We start from the raw sequence: 13,626 nt of genomic DNA on the forward strand, positions 1-13,626 counted from the left end.
CAAAAATACTGGACACCTGGCATCCTTAGTTATAGAACATTTAATAATGTGAGCACAAATGACAAACTACATTCAATAAGAACAGTATAAATGATGCAGCTGATATAATCTGTCAATATGTTCTGTTTTTTATTATTACAATATTTCTAGTATTTGTATTGAATTTTAAAATTAATAACAATTATCACAGATTAGTTGTTTTAAATAAATATTTATTGAGTTTAATGAAGTAGTGCCAGTTACAGAGAAAAACAACACCATGCATAAAGTACACAATGCAAATGTCAGACATATAATAAAAAGTTTGTTTCTCATTATTCCTGAAATGATAAATTCACAAAAATGGATCTTGTAAAGTCCTTCAAATCCATCTGGGTGCCTCTTAATGATTGGTTAGGAACAAACCTCACAGATATGGATTATTCTAAGAGATCTTTCAGACGAAGTGAGAGCAAATATTAAACAATGTCAGACTGTTCCTCACTGAAAGACGTATGTTCTGTTGTATCAATGTATTTAAAGGGATATTAAACCCAAATGTTTTCTTTCATGTTTCAGATAGAGTAGAATTTTTAAGCAACTTTCTAATTTACTCCTATTATCAATATGTAGTCGTTCTCTTGGTATCTTTATTTGAAAAATGCGTATGTAAAGCTTAGGAGCCGACTAAATGTAGCCACCAATCAGCAAGTGCTACCCAGAGTACTGAACCAAAATGGGCTGGGTCCTAAGCGTACATTCCTGCTTTTTCAAATAAAGATAGCAAAGGAACGATGAAAATGTATAATAGGAGTAAAATAGAAAGTTGCTTATCTGAATCATGAAAGAAACAATTTGGATTCATATCCCTTTAAGCCTAGTAATGGGAAAAGATAAATCTACCCTTATACAATTGTTATAGTGCACCCTTTAATGGATACTAAACCCACATTCTTTCTTTGATTCAGATAGAGTAGCAATTTAAAGTAACTTTCTATTTTACTCCTATTATCAAATTGTCTTCATTCTCTTGCTATCTTTATTTAAAAAGCAGGAATTTAAAGCTTATGAGCCAGCCCATTTTACGTTCAGAACCCTGGATAGCGCTTGCTTATTGGTGGCTACAACAAACCAATAAGCAAGCGTAAACCAGATTCTCAACCAAAAATGATCCGGTTCTTAAAGAGACAGTCTACACCAGAATTTTCTTTTGTTTCAATTTTTTTTTACTTTTTTACCCATTCCCCAGTTATTAATAACTAACACAATTATATTTATATATGTTTTACCTCTCTAATTACCTTGTATCTGTACCTCTGCAGACTGCCCTCTTTGCACTGATTGGCTAAACTGCATGTCCATCAAAATCACTGAGATGACTCCTAAATAACTCCAAAGGAGTGAGCACTATTATTTGTGTGACACACATGAACTAGTACAGTCTGTGAAAAACTTTCAAAATGCTCTGAGCGAGGAGGCGGTTTTGAACGGTTTAGAAATCAGTTTGAGCCTAGCTAGGTTTAGCTTTTGAAAAATACCAGCAAGGGAACCAAGCTAATTTAATGATAAAAGTCAAATGGAAAGTTGTTTAAAATGTCATGCCCTATCTGAATCATGAAAGTTTAATTTTGACTTTACTGTCCCTTTAAAGGGACACTGAACCCATTTTTTTTCTTTTGTGATTCAGATAGAGAATGAATATTTAAGCAACTTTCTAATTTACTCCTATTATCAAATTTTCTTCATTCTCTTGGTATCTTTATTTGAAATGCAAGAATGTAAGTTTAGATGCCGGCCCATTTTTTGTGAACAATCTGGGTTTTCCTTGCTGATTGGTGGATGAATTCATCCACCAATAAAAAGTGCTATTCAGAGTTCTGAACAAAAAAACCCAACTTTGATGCCTTTTTTTCCAAATAAAGATAGCAAGAGAACGAAGAAAAATTAAGGAGTACATTAGAAAGTTGCTTAAAATTGTTGCTCTATCTGAATCACGAAAGAATTTTTTTTGAATCAGAGTCCCTTTAAGCTTTACATTGCTGCTTTTTAAATAAAGATAGCAAGAGAACGAAGAAAATTGATAATAGGAGTAAATTAGAAAGTTGGTAAAAATTGCTGCTCTATCTGAATCATTAAAAAAAATGTTGGGTTTAGAGTCCATTTATATTGCCAAAGACTATTAAAGATGAATGTTGAACATGGCATAAGATAATGAAAATTCTGAATGAGAAATAGCCACCTGTGTACAAAGAACATCACAATGAGTCACAATAAGCCACTCAAATGGGGGACAGTCTAAATATATAAAAAGGTACAGCTGTAGTAAGTAAAAATGGCCACAAGATGGCAATAGCTATTGCATTTTGAAAATGTATACGCTGTATTGTTATTTTATATGTTAATAAAGCTACAGCGCACAAACCCCTTGTACAGACCAACCATAAAACGATCTTACTGGTTGTTATCCGCTCCAGCTAAGTGTACAATCCAGGCCAGCTTCTGCAGAAAACCAGTGACGTCACTACCCAGGAAGCTTTACGGAAGTCCAGTACCGCCATATGAATTGTAAATCCCTAAAGAGGGCGGGGCCTAGTGGTACAGCCTCTGTGATATAATTGGTTGATTGTGTTTTTCTACGCCCGCATTTCATCATTGGCTGCCGGTTGTCATGACAGTAGAAAACCACTTTACTGGGTATCCAATGGAAAAGAATGTCCGATAGATGTGAGACTTGTGGGAGTTGTACTTAAAGGTTGGAATTTTCTCTCCGTATTATTAAGGCTCTTTGCTTTCTCTCTTATAACACCGGATACCAGATGCAGCAGAGAGCTCCAGTGACAGCTGTGCATGACAGGTGAGTGTATAACTAGATCAGTGCCATGGGCTGAGGAGAAAGGCAGAGTGTAAGGTGGGGAGCAGAAGGCTGCGTGTGAGGGATAGAGGGGTGAGGAGGGGGTTGTGTGTGAGGGGAGAAGGGGTTTGTGGGTGAGGAGGGGGATGTGTGTGAGGGATAGAGGGGTGAGGAGGGGGTTGTGTGTGAGGAGGGGGCTGTGTGTGAGGGATAGAGGGGTGAGGAGGGGGTTGTGTGTGAGGGATGGAGGGGGTTGTGTGTGAGGGATGGATGGGGTTGTGTGTGAGGGGTGAGGAGGGGGTTGTGTGTGAGGGATAGAGGTGTGAGGAGGGGGTTGTGTGTGAGGGATAGAGGGGTGAGGAGGGGGTTGTGTGTGAGGGATAGAGGGGTGAGGAGGGGGCTGTGTGTGAGGGATAGAGGGGTGAGGAGGGGGTTGTGTGTGAGGGATAGAGGGGTGAGGAGGGGGTTGTGTGTGAGGGATAGAGGGGTGAGGAGGGGGCTGTGTGTGAGGGATAGAGGGGTGAGGAGGGGGCTGTGTGTGAGGGATAGAGGGGTGAGGAGGGGGTTGTGTGTGAGGGATAGAGGGGTGAGGAGAGGGTTGTGTGTGAGGGATAGAGGGGTGAGGAGGGGGTTGTGTGTGAGGGATAGAGGGGTGAGGAGGGGGCTGTGTGTGAGGGATAGAGGGGTGAGGAGGGGGCTGTGTGTGAGGGATAGAGGGGTGAGGAGGGGGTTGTGTGTGAGGGATAGAGGGGTGAGGAGGGGGTTGTGTGTGAGGGATAGAGGGGTGAGGAGGGGGCTGTGTGTGAGGGATAGAGGGGTGAGGAGGGGGCTGTGTGTGAGGGATAGAGGGGTGAGGAGGGGGTTGTGTGTGAGGGATAGAGGGGTGAGGAGGGGGTTGTGTGTGAGGGATAGAGGGGTGAGGAGGGGGCTGTGTGTGAGGGATAGAGGGGTGAGGAGGGGGCTGTGTGTGAGGGATAGAGGGGTGAGGAGGGGGCTGTGTGTGAGGGATAGAGGGGTGAGGAGGGGGCTGTGTGTGAGGGATAGAGGGGTGAGGAGGGGGCTGTGTGTGAGGGATAGAGGGGTGAGGAGGGGGCTGTGTGTGAGGGATAGAGGGGTGAGGAGGGGGCTGTGTGTGAGGGATAGAGGGGTGAGGAGGGGGCTGTGTGTGAGGGGAGGAGGGGGTTGTGTGTGAGGCATGGAGGGTTAAGGAGGGGGTTGTGTGTGAGGAATGCTGGGGTGAGGAGAGGGTTGTGTGTGAGGGATAGAGGGGTGAGGAGGGGGTTGTGTGTGAGGGATAGAGGGGTGAGGAGGGGGTTGTGTGTGAGGGATGGATGGGGTTGTGTGTGAGGGGTGAGGAGGGGGTTGTGTGTGAGGGATAGAGGTGTGAGGAGGGGGTTGTGTGTGAGGGATAGAGGGGTGAGGAGGGGGTTGTGTGTGAGGGATAGAGGGGTGAGGAGGGGGTTGTGTGTGAGGGATAGAGGGGTGAGGAGGGGGCTGTGTGTGAGGGATAGAGGGGTGAGGAGGGGGCTGTGTGTGAGGGATAGAGGGGTGAGGAGGGGGTTGTGTGTGAGGGATAGAGGGGTGAGGAGGGGGTTGTGTGTGAGGGATAGAGGGGTGAGGAGGGGGTTGTGTGTGAGGGATAGAGGGGTGAGGAGGGGGCTGTGTGTGAGGGATAGAGGGGTGAGGAGGGGGCTGTGTGTGAGGGATAGAGGGGTGAGGAGGGGGTTGTGTGTGAGGGATAGAGGGGTGAGGAGGGGGTTGTGTGTGAGGGATAGAGGGGTGAGGAGGGGGCTGTGTGTGAGGGATAGAGGGGTGAGGAGGGGGCTGTGTGTGAGGGATAGAGGGGTGAGGAGGGGGCTGTGTGTGAGGGATAGAGGGGTGAGGAGGGGGCTGTGTGTGAGGGATAGAGGGGTGAGGAGGGGGCTGTGTGTGAGGGATAGAGGGGTGAGGAGGGGGCTGTGTGTGAGGGATAGAGGGGTGAGGAGGGGGCTGTGTGTGAGGGATAGAGGGGTGAGGAGGGGGCTGTGTGTGAGGAATGCTGGGGTGAGGAGAGGGTTGTGTGTGAGGGATAGAGGGGTGAGGAGGGGGCTGTGTGTGAGGAATGCTGGGGTGAGGAGGGGGTTGTGTGTGAGGAATGGTGGGGTGAGGAGAGGGTTGTGTGTGAGGGATAGAGGGGTGAGGAGGGGGTTGTGTGTGAGGGATAGAGGGGTGAGGAGGGGGTTGTGTGTGAGGGATAGAGGGGTGAGGAGGGGGCTGTGTGTGAGGGATAGAGGGGTGAGGAGGGGGCTGTGTGTGAGGGGAGGCGGGGGTTGTGTGTGAGGAATGGAGGGTTAAGGAGGGGGTTGTGTGTGAGGAATGGTGGGGTGAGGAGAGGGTTGTGTGTGAGGGATAGAGGGGTGAGGAGGGGGTTGTGTGTGAGGGATAGAGGGGTGAGGAGGGGGCTGTGTGTGAGGGGGCTGTGTGTGAGGGATAGAGGGGTGAGGAGGGGGCTGTGTATGAGAGGGATAGAGGGGTGAGGAGGGGGCTGTGTGTGTGAGGGATAGAGGGGTGAGGAGGGGGCTGTGTGTGAGGGATAGAGGGGTGAGGAGGGGGCTGTGTGTGAGGAATCGAGGGTTAAGGAGGGGGCTGTGTGTGAGGAATGGTGGGGTGAGGAGAGGGTTGTGTGTGAGGGATGGAGGGGTGAGGAGGGGGCTGTGTGTGAGGGATAGAGGGGTGAGGAGGGGGCTGTGTGTGAGGGATAGAGGGGTGAGGAGGGGGTTGTGTGTGAGGGATAGAGGGGTGAGGAGAGGGTTGTGTGTGAGGGATAGAGGGGTGAGGAGGGGGTTGTGTGTGAGGGATAGAGGGGTGAGGAGGGGGCTGTGTGTGAGGGATAGAGGGGTGAGGAGGGGGCTGTGTGTGAGGGATAGAGGGGTGAGGAGGGGGTTGTGTGTGAGGGATAGAGGGGTGAGGAGGGGGCTGTGTGTGAGGGATAGAGGTGTGAGGAGGGGGTTGTGTGTGAGGGATAGAGGGGCGAGGAGGGGGTTGTGTGTGAGGGATAGAGGGGTGAGGAGGGGGCTGTGTGTGAGGGATAGAGGGGTGAGGAGGGGGTTGTGTGTGAGGGATAGAGGGGTGAGGAGGGGGTTGTGTGTGAGGGATAGAGGGGTGAGGAGGGGGCTGTGTGTGAGGGATAGAGGGGTGAGGAGGGGGCTGTGTGTGAGGGATAGAGGGGTGAGGAGGGGGTTGTGTGTGAGGGATAGAGGGGTGAGGAGAGGGTTGTGTGTGAGGGATAGAGGGGTGAGGAGGGGGTTGTGTGTGAGGGATAGAGGGGTGAGGAGGGGGCTGTGTGTGAGGGATAGAGGGGTGAGGAGGGGGCTGTGTGAGAGGGATAGAGGGGTGAGGAGGGGGTTGTGTGTGAGGGATAGAGGGGTGAGGAGGGGGCTGTGTGTGAGGGATAGAGGGGTGAGGAGGGGGCTGTGTGTGAGGGATAGAGGGGTGAGGAGGGGGTTGTGTGTGAGGGATAGAGGGGTGAGGAGGGGGTTGTGTGTGAGGGATAGAGGGGTGAGGAGGGGGCTGTGTGTGAGGGATAGAGGGGTGAGGAGGGGGCTGTGTGTGAGGGATAGAGGGGTGAGGAGGGGGCTGTGTGTGAGGGATAGAGGGGTGAGGAGGGGGCTGTGTGTGAGGGATAGAGGGGTGAGGAGGGGGCTGTGTGTGAGGGATAGAGGGGTGAGGAGGGGGCTGTGTGTGAGGGGAGGAGGGGGTTGTGTGTGAGGAATGGAGGGTTAAGGAGGGGGTTGTGTGTGAGGAATGCTGGGGTGAGGAGAGGGTTGTGTGTGAGGGATAGAGGGGTGAGGAGGGGGTTGTGTGTGAGGGATAGAGGGGTGAGGAGGGGGTTGTGTGTGAGGGATGGATGGGGTTGTGTGTGAGGGGTGAGGAGGGGGTTGTGTGTGAGGGATAGAGGTGTGAGGAGGGGGTTGTGTGTGAGGGGGGGGTTGTGTGTGAGGGATAGAGGGGTGAGGAGGGGGTTGTGTGTGAGGGATAGAGGGGTGAGGAGGGGGTTGTGTGTGAGGGATAGAGGGGTGAGGAGGGGGCTGTGTGTGAGGGATAGAGGGGTGAGGAGGGGGCTGTGTGTGAGGGATAGAGGGGTGAGGAGGGGGTTGTGTGTGAGGGATAGAGGGGTGAGGAGGGGGTTGTGTGTGAGGGATAGAGGGGTGAGGAGGGGGCTGTGTGTGAGGGATAGAGGGGTGAGGAGGGGGCTGTGTGTGAGGGATAGAGGGGTGAGGAGGGGGTTGTGTGTGAGGGATAGAGGGGTGAGGAGGGGGTTGTGTGTGAGGGATAGAGGGGTGAGGAGGGGGTTGTGTGTGAGGGATAGAGGGGTGAGGAGGGGGCTGTGTGTGAGGGATAGAGGGGTGAGGAGGGGGCTGTGTGTGAGGGATAGAGGGGTGAGGAGGGGGTTGTGTGTGAGGGATAGAGGGGTGAGGAGGGGGTTGTGTGTGAGGGATAGAGGGGGTGAGGAGGGGGCTGTGTGTGAGGGATAGAGGGGTGAGGAGGGGGCTGTGTGTGAGGGATAGAGGGGTGAGGAGGGGGCTGTGTATGAGGGATAGAGGGGTGAGGAGGGGGCTGTGTGTGAGGGATAGAGGGGTGAGGAGGGGGCTGTGTGTGAGGGATAGAGGGGTGAGGAGGGGGCTGTGTGTGAGGGATAGAGGGGTGAGGAGGGGGCTGTGTGTGAGGGATAGAGGGGTGAGGAGGGGGCTGTGTGTGAGGAATGCTGGGGTGAGGAGAGGGTTGTGTGTGAGGGATAGAGGGGTGAGGAGGGGGCTGTGTGTGAGGAATGCTGGGGTGAGGAGGGGGTTGTGTGTGAGGAATGCTGGGGTGAGGAGAGGGTTGTGTGTGAGGGATAGAGGGGTGAGGAGGGGGTTGTGTGTGAGGGATAGAGGGGTGAGGAGGGGGTTGTGTGTGAGGGATAGAGGGGTGAGGAGGGGGCTGTGTGTGAGGGATAGAGGGGTGAGGAGGGGGCTGTGTGTGAGGGGAGGCGGGGGTTGTGTGTGAGGAATGGAGGGTTGAGGAGGGGGTTGTGTGTGAGGAATGGTGGGGTGAGGAGAGGGTTGTGTGTGAGGGATAGAGGGGTGAGGAGGGGGTTGTGTGTGAGGGATAGAGGGGTGAGGAGGGGGCTGTGTGTGAGGGGGCTGTGTGTGAGGGATAGAGGGGTGAGGAGGGGGCTGTGTATGAGAGGGATAGAGGGGTGAGGAGGGGGGCTGTGTGTGTGAGGGATAGAGGGGTGAGGAGGGGGCTGTGTGTGAGGGATAGAGGGGTGAGGAGGGGGCTGTGTGTGAGGAATCGAGGGTTAAGGAGGGGGCTGTGTGTGAGGAATGGTGGGGTGAGGAGAGGGTTGTGTGTGAGGGATGGAGGGGTGAGGAGGGGGCTGTGTGTGAGGGATAGAGGGGTGAGGAGGGGGCTGTGTGTGAGGGATAGAGGGGTGAGGAGGGGGTTGTGTGTGAGGGATAGAGGGGTGAGGAGAGGGTTGTGTGTGAGGGATAGAGGGGTGAGGAGGGGGTTGTGTGTGAGGGATAGAGGGGTGAGGAGGGGGCTGTGTGTGAGGGATAGAGGGGTGAGGAGGGGGCTGTGTGTGAGGGATAGAGGGGTGAGGAGGGGGTTGTGTGTGAGGGATAGAGGGGTGAGGAGGGGGTTGTGTGTGAGGGATAGAGGGGTGAGGAGGGGGCTGTGTGTGAGGGATAGAGGGGTGAGGAGGGGGCTGTGTGTGAGGGATAGAGGGGTGAGGAGGGGGCTGTGTGTGAGGGATAGAGGGGTGAGGAGGGGGCTGTGTGTGTGGAGGGATAGAGGGGTGAGGAGGGGGCTGTGTGTGAGGGATAGAGGGGTGAGGAGGGGGCTGTGTGTGAGGGATAGAGGGGTGAGGAGGGGCTGTGTGTGAGGGATAGAGGGGTGAGGAGGGGGCTGTGTGTGAGGGATAGAGGGGTGAGGAGGGGGCTGTGTGTGAGGGATAGAGGGGTGAGGAGGGGGCTGTGTGTGAGGGGAGGCGGGGGTTGTGTGTGAGGAATGGAGGGTTAAGGAGGGGGTTGTGTGTGAGGAATGCTGGGGTGAGGAGGGGGGTTGTGTGTGAGGGATAGAGGGGTGAGGAGGGGGTTGTGTGTGAGGGATAGAGGGGTGAGGAGGGGGTTGTGTGTGAGGGATGGATGGGGTTGTGTGTGAGGGGTGAGGAGGGGGTTGTGTGTGAGGGATAGAGGGGTGAGGAGGGGGTTGTGTGTGAGGGATAGAGGGTTGAGGAGGGGGTTGTGTGTGAGGGATAGAGGGGTGAGGAGGGGGCTGTGTGTGAGGGATAGAGGGGTGAGGAGGGGGCTGTGTGTGAGGGATAGAGGGGTGAGGAGGGGGCTGTGTGTGAGGGATAGAGGGGTGAGGAGGGGGTTGTGTGTGAGGGATAGAGGGGTGAGGAGGGGGTTGTGTGTGAGGGATAGAGGGGTGAGGAGGGGGTTGTGTGTGAGGGATAGAGGGGTGAGGAGGGGGCTGTGTGTGAGGGATAGAGGGGTGAGGAGGGGGCTGTGTGTGAGGGATAGAGGGGTGAGGAGGGGGCTGTGTGTGAGGGATAGAGGGGTGAGGAGGGGGCTTGTGTGTGAGGGATAGAGGGGTGAGGAGGGGGTTGTGTGTGAGGGATAGAGGGGTGAGGAGGGGGCTGTGTGTGAGGGATAGAGGGGTGAGGAGGGGGCTGTGTGTGAGGGATAGAGGGGTGAGGAGGGGGCTGTGGTGTGAGGGATAGAGGGGTGAGGAGGGGGCTGTGTGTGAGGGATAGAGGGGTGAGGAGGGGGCTGTGTGTGAGGGATAGAGGGGTGAGGAGGGGGCTGTGTGTGAGGAATGGTGGGGTGAGGAGAGGGTTGTGTGTGAGGGATAGAGGGGTGAGGAGGGGGCTGTGTGTGAGGAATGCTGGGGTGAGGAGGGGGTTGTGTGTGAGGAATGCTGGGGTGAGGAGAGGGTTGTGTGTGAGGGATAGAGGGGTGAGGAGGGGGTTGTGTGTGAGGGATAGAGGGGTGAGGAGGGGGTTGTGTGTGAGGGATAGAGGGGTGAGGAGGGGGCTGTGTGTGAGGGATAGAGGGGGTGAGGAGGGGGCTGTGTGTGAGGGGAGGAGGGGGTTGTGTGTGAGGAATGGAGGGTTAAGGAGGGGGTTGTGTGTGAGGAATGGTGGGGTGAGGAGAGGGTTGTGTGTGAGGGATAGAGGGGTGAGGAGGGGGTTGTGTGTGAGGGATAGAGGGGTGAGGAGGGGGCTGTGTGTGAGGGGGCTGTGTGTGAGGGATAGAAGGGTGAGGAGGGGGTTGTGTGTGAGGGATAGAAGGGTGAGGAGGGGGTTGTGTGTGAGGGATAGAGGGGTGAGGAGGGGGTTGTGTGAGAGGGATAGAGGGGTGAGGAGGGGGCTGTGTGTGAGGGGAGGAGGGGGCTGTGTGTGAGGGGAGGAGGGGGCTGTGTGTGAGGGGAGGAGGGGGCTGTGTGTGAGGGGAGGAGGGGGCTGTGTGTGAGGGGAGGAGGGGGTTGTGTGTGAGGGGAGGAGGGGGTTGTGTGTGAGGGATAGAAGGGTGAGGAGGGGGTTGTGTGTGAGGGATAGAGGGGTGAGGAGGGGGTTGTGTGAGAGGGATAGAGGGGTGAGGAGGGGGCTGTGTGTGAGGGGAGGAGGGGGCTGTGTGTGAGGGGAGGAGGGGGTTGTGTGTGAGAGGGATAGAGGGGGGAGGAGGGGGTTGTGTGTGAGGAATGGAGGGTTAAGGAGGGGTGAGGAGGGGGCTTTGTGTGAGGGGAGGAGGGGGTAGTGTGTGAGGGATAGAAGGGTGAGGAGGGGGTTGTGTGTGAGGGATAGAGGGGTGAGGAGGGGGTTGTGTGAGAGGGATAGAGGGGTGAGGAGGGGGCTGTGTGTGAGGGGAGGAGGGGGCTGTGTGTGAGGGGAGGAGGGGGCTGTGTGTGAGGGGAGGAGGGGGTTGTGTGTGAGGGATAGAAGGGTGAGGAGGGGGCTGTGTGTGAGGGGAGGAGGGGGCTGTGTGTGTGGGATAGAGGGGTGAGGAGGGGGCTGTGTGTGAGGGGAGGAGGGGGTTGTGTGTGAGGGATGGAAGGGTGAGGAGGGGGCTGTGTGTGTGGGATAGAGGGGTGAGGAGGGGGCTGTGTGTGTGGGATAGAGGGGTGAGGAGGGGGCTGTGTGTGTGGGATAGAGGGGTGAGGAGGGTGTGTGTGTGTGGGATGGAGGGGTGAGGAGGGGGCTGTGTGTGTGGGATAGAGGGGTGAGGAGGGGGTTGTGTGTGAGGGATGGAGGGGTGAGGAGGGGGTTGTGTGTGAGGGATGGAGGGGTGAGGAGGGGGTTGTGTGTGAGGGATAGAGGGCTGAGGAGGGGGTTGTGTGTGAGGGATGGAGGGGTGAGGAGGGGTTGTGTGTGAGGGATGGAAGGGTGAGGAGGGGTTGTGTGTGAGGGATGGAAGGGTGAGGAGGGGTTGTGTGTGAGGAATATAGGGGTGAGGAGGGGTTGTGTGTGAGGGGAGGAGGGGTGAGGAGGGGGCTGTGTGTGTGGGATAGAGGGGTGAGGAGGGGGCTGTGTGTGAGGGGAGGAGGGGGTTGTGTGTGAGGGATGGAAGGGTGAGGAGGGGTTGTGTGTGAGGGGAGGAGGGGTGAGGAGGGGGCTGTGTGTGTGGGATAGAGGGGTGAGGAGGGGGCTGTGTGTGTGGGATAGAGGGGCGAGGAGGGGGCTGTGTGTGAGAGGGACAGAGGGGTGAGGAGTTGGCTGTGAGAGGGATAGAGGGGCGAGGAGGGGGGCTGTGTATGAGAGGGACAGAGGGGTGAGGAGTTGGCTGTGAGAGGGATAGAGGGGGTGACGAGGGGGCTGTGTGTGTGGGATAGAGGGGTGAGGAGGGGGCTGTGTATGAGAGGGATAGAGGAGTGAGGTGAGGGATAGAGGGGTGAGGAGGGGGCTGTTTGTGAGGGGGCTTTGTGTGAGGGATAGAGGGGCGAGGAGGAGGCTGTGTATGAGAGGGATATAGGGGTGAGGAGGGCACTGTGTGTGAGAGGGATAGAGGGGCGAGGAGGGGGCTTTGTGTGAGAGGGATAGAGGGGCGAGGAGGGGGCTTTGTGTGAGAGGGATAGAGGGGAGAGGAGGGGGCTGTGTGAGAGGGATAGAGGGGCGTGGAGGGGGCTTTGTGTGAGAGGGATAGAGGGGCGAGGAGGGGGCTGTATGTGAGGATTAGAGGGGCGAGGAGGGGGCTGTGTGTGAGAGGGGCGATGCGTAGGCTGTGTGTGTGGGATAGAGGGGCGAGGAGGGGGCTGTGTGTTTGTGAGGGTTAAAGAGGTGAGGAGGGGGCTGTGTACGAGAGGGATAGAGGGGCGAGGAGGGGGTTGTGTGAGAGGGATAGAAAGGCGAGAAGGGGCTGTGTGTGAGAGGGATAGAGGGGCGTGGAGGGGGCTTTGTGTGTGAGGGATAGAGGGGCGAGGCGGAGGCTGTGTGTGAGAGGGGCGAGGAGGGGGCTTTGTGTGTGAGGGATGGAGGGGTGAGGAGGGGGTTGTGTGTGAGGGATAGAGGAGTGAGGAGGGGGCTGTGTGTGAGGGATGGAGGGGTGAGGAGGGGGTTGTGTGTGAGGGATAGAGGGGTGAGGAGGGGGTTGTGTGTGAGGGGTGAGGAGGGGGTTGTGTGTGAGGGGTGAGGAGGGGGTTGTGTGTGAGGGGTGAGGAGGGGGTTGTGTGTGAGGGATGGAGGGGTGAGGTGGGGGTTGTGTGTGAGGGATAGAAGGGTGAGGAGGGGGTTGTGTGTGAGGGATGGAGAGGTGAGGAGGGGGCTGTGTGTGTGAGGGATGGAGGGGTGAGGAGGGGGCTGTGTGTGAGGGATGGAGCGGTGAGGAGGGGGTTGTGTGAGGGATGGAGGTGTGAGGAGGGGGTTGTGTGTGAGCGATGGAGCGGTGAGGAGGGGGTTGTGTGAGGGATGGAGGGGTGAGGAGGGGGTTGTGTGAGGGATTGAAGGGCGAGGAGGGGGCTGTGTGTGAGGGATAGAGGGGTGAGGAGAGGGCTGTGTGTGAGGGATAGAGGGGCGAGGAGGGGGCTGTGTGTGTGAGGGATAGAGGGGTGACGAGGGGGCTGTGTGTGAGGGATAGAGGGGTGAGGAGGGCACTGTGTGTGAGAGGGATAGAGGGGCGAGGAGGGGGTTGTGTGTGAGGGATAGATGGGTGAGGAGGGGGCTGTGTGTAAGGGATAGAGGGGCGAGGAGGAGGCTGTGTATGAGAGGGATAGAGGAGTGAGGTGAGGGATAGAGGGGTGAGGAGAGGGCTGTGTGTGAGGGATAGAGGGGCGAGGAGGGGGCTGTGTGTGAGAGGGATAGAGGGGTGAGGAGGGGGCTGTGTGTGTGAGGGATAGAGGGGCGAGGAGGGGGCTGTGTGTGTGAGGGATAGAGGGGCAAGGAGGGGGCTGTGTGTGAGAGGGATAGAGGGGCGAGGAGGGGGCTGTGTGTGAGAGGGATAGAGGGGCGAGGAGGAGGCTGTGTATGAGAGGGGCGATGCGGAGGCTGTGTGTGAGAGGGGCGAGGAGGGGGATGTGTGTGAGTGGCGCGAGGAGGGGGGCTGTGTACGAGAGGGCTGAGGAGTGGGCTGTATATGAGAGGGACAGAGGGGCGAGGAGGGGGCTGTGTGTGTGAGGGATAGAGGGGTGAGGAGAGGGCTGTGTGTGAGGAGGGGGCTGTGTGTGAGGGATAGAGTGGCGAGGCGGAGGCTGTGTGTGATAGGGGCGAGGAGGGGGCTTTGTGTGTGAGGGATAGAGGGGTGAGGAGAGGGCTGTGTGTGAGGGATAGAGGGGCGAGGAGG

The 13,626-nt window shown here is 56.3% G+C and overlaps 1 protein-coding gene across 1 annotated transcript in view; it reads left to right on the forward strand.

The window, feature by feature from the left end:
• Positions 1-2,654: 2,654 nt before the first annotated feature.
• The window catches only part of LOC128635620 (gastrula zinc finger protein XlCGF26.1-like), a 31,060-nt gene continuing 20,088 nt past the window's right edge, over positions 2,655-13,626 (forward strand). Inside the window, exon 1 of the mRNA XM_053688689.1 lies at positions 2,655-2,833. The gene's annotated coding sequence lies outside the window, so the exon portion shown is untranslated. The remainder of the gene's footprint in view (positions 2,834-13,626) is intronic.

Source organism: Bombina bombina, chromosome 7, assembly GCF_027579735.1.
Source record: "Bombina bombina isolate aBomBom1 chromosome 7, aBomBom1.pri, whole genome shotgun sequence".
Taxonomy (NCBI): domain Eukaryota; kingdom Metazoa; phylum Chordata; class Amphibia; order Anura; family Bombinatoridae; genus Bombina; species Bombina bombina.